Consider the following 2,574-nt stretch of genomic DNA (forward strand, 5'->3'; position numbering starts at 1 on the left):
TTAAGATATATTGTTGCTTTTGAATCTAAAACTTCTCATAATTTTATCATTAAAATTAAAAGGCATCTTAGATAGTTGAAGAGAAAATGTTTAGTTAAACTATTATTGATTTTAACTTCTAAGTGATGTGAAATTATTGGATATACCTAAATATAAGTTTCATATTCGAGGTCTAAGGAAACTATGGTTTATCTCCCAATAAAAGGCTAAGGGATATCATAGATAGTGTTAGTGTTTTTATTCTAAGTTCGTCGAGTAACACTGTTAAAATTAATTATCGCATTTGAGGTATTATTTATTCTAGAGTCTATATTTCCTTTAAGCTTCTATTCAAAGATGAACCCTTGCTTCCTTAGACCTTAATCAAGAGACTTATGTTCTGGTACACTTAATAGTCTCACATATTGGGAGTTCAAGAAAAATAAACAACTTATAAAAATAAAAACACAAGACTAGAAAAAGATATATAAAAACTTATTTTCTTATAAAATAATTTGTTTTTTTTTATATATTTATTTTTATTAGACTTTTTATTGGTAACGTTATTGATTAACGTTATTAGACTTTTTATTAGACTTATTTCTAATAATCGACTAACGTTATTGGTGACACACTTTTCATTAGATTTTTTATTAAGCGTGTAAAGAGAGATGGTGTAACATTTCTTTTCTATCATTAATTATATATTTTGTTATATGTAAATTTTTATTTATAACTATTAAACTCTTTTAAAGTTTGACATATTTTAACGACTTGTCAGATATATAAGAGTTGATTAATAAATCATAAAAGGATTTTATATAGACTAAAATAATGTTATTTACAACTTATTTATATTAAATAAAGTCATTTTAATTGTTTATTTCAAAAGGTTTGTGATGTTAAAATATAAAAAATAACTTAAACAATAAACGTGTAATTGTTACTTAAGTTAAACATGTATATTTAAATTTTTACATACAATTAATATTTATATTAATATATTTTGATTTTCAAACTATAAAAGTTAATAGATATATTTTAATAATTTTGCATTAGAATAAAAAAATTGTAATTTTTTAATTAACAAGATAACTACTACTCATAATTAATGAATTAATGTTCTCAAAATTAAGTACTTACGCTCACTTTTAAACCAATTTTGACAGTTATATGTAATAAGAATTTATTTTTCACTATATTTTATTAAAATATCCAGATAAATTAAAAATATATTTTTATTAAAAAACTTTTCGACCTTTCAAACAGGGGAGGTGAAAATACCTTTTGTTTCCCTCGTTTTTGTCGCTTATATTTTCTTTTTTTGCCGCTTATATTTTTCATCTCACCTTCTACCCTCTATCTATTCATNTTCTCCAAGAAAGAACTGTTTGATTTTTTTCTCCTTGACGACTCTGTAACCAACCCAGAATGCCAACCATCACATCTCTGACCTCTCCAGCACCGTTTCGTGGAGGTTTCGTTCTTTTTTCCAAATTGTTTTTCATCTAACAATTTATNTGNAGTCTCTCTCAATCCTATCTCTAGCCCTAACACCCAATCTTCCTTTCGATCCTTCATCTCTCAGATATTTCCTTATTCCAAAACCTAGCTCAATTTATCCACTCGATTTTCATAATATTCCGTTTCAAGTTCTGCTTTAATTGAATATAAAATGTTATAGTNGATGATTGCCTACATAGTTTAGAAAGCTGCAGCTGAAATTGGTCATTCAATCATTGATTTGTTGTGCAGTGCACCTTCAACATTTGAAAGACAATTCCAATTAGAACTTCCTCTTTTGTATCGATACCTCATTGATGCTCCTTCTGGTAAGGTATTTCTTAACTTTTAATATTCTAATTTTTTCCAGTTTGGAAAGATGCTATTTCAAGTGATTTTGTTTATTTTCCTGCTTACTACTAACCACAGCACGTCTGCTGCTGCAGTTATAACAGGGTCAGGAACTTTTTAAACTTTAGGGTTTNGGGAAGGAAAAGGGAAGACATGATTATGGCTAACACTGATGATTAGATATAGTACTAAATTACTAATTAGGTCAAGAACCCAATCCCACTACTAATGACTGTAATATCTTATACGAGAACTAGAACTTATATATTGATTTTGTCATTTTTACATCATCTTGATTTCCTGTAGGTCTGTTAGAAGGACGTGATTCATTGGATGTGGCCTCTTTTCACAGAAANTTAGAGATCATGGAGAAATGATGTCTTGCATCTTAGTCCATGTCCTTTTTACTGTTAGTGTTTTCTATTATTTTTTCTGCCTTAAAATATAATTTCTATGCCTACTAGTTTGTGTTTTAAAAAATTATATGCTACCTTAGTTAGGTTGTTATAGGCACGTGCCCTTGCTGAGAAGTATGGGGCACAATCAAGAGCAGGAACAAACCCTCTCTTTTGGTTCCACAATCAAGTAACGTTAACTGCTTTCGATTCTTTTTCATTTTCGTGTTTGTCAATTGAATTCGATGCATTTTACTTTTGTCATCAGTGATTTTGTTTTTCTTACCTTTGCTCTTAATTTGAACAAATGCCTTTTTGTTTCTGTTCGCGTTTCAGATTTTGCTGA

At 28.3% G+C, this 2,574-nt stretch overlaps 1 long non-coding RNA gene across 4 annotated transcripts; it reads left to right on the forward strand.

Annotated features, from left to right (window-relative positions):
• The first annotated feature begins 1,300 nt into the window (after positions 1 to 1,300).
• Positions 1,301 to 2,495, forward strand: LOC111241557. 4 transcript variants are annotated; one of them, XR_002667610.1, is made up of 4 exons: positions 1,301 to 1,456; positions 1,735 to 1,816; positions 1,929 to 2,037; positions 2,140 to 2,495. It is a non-coding gene; the product is annotated as an uncharacterized LOC111241557 (long non-coding RNA). The 4 variants fall into 4 exon arrangements; XR_002667612.1 differs by having other exon boundaries at positions 1,302 to 1,456; positions 1,735 to 1,811; XR_002667611.1 differs by lacking the exon at positions 1,929 to 2,037 and having other exon boundaries at positions 1,307 to 1,456.
• Positions 2,496 to 2,574: the final 79 nt, after the last annotated feature.

The sequence above is a fragment of the Vigna radiata genome, chromosome 5, assembly GCF_000741045.1.
Source record: "Vigna radiata var. radiata cultivar VC1973A chromosome 5, Vradiata_ver6, whole genome shotgun sequence".
In the NCBI taxonomy this organism is placed as follows: domain Eukaryota; kingdom Viridiplantae; phylum Streptophyta; class Magnoliopsida; order Fabales; family Fabaceae; genus Vigna; species Vigna radiata.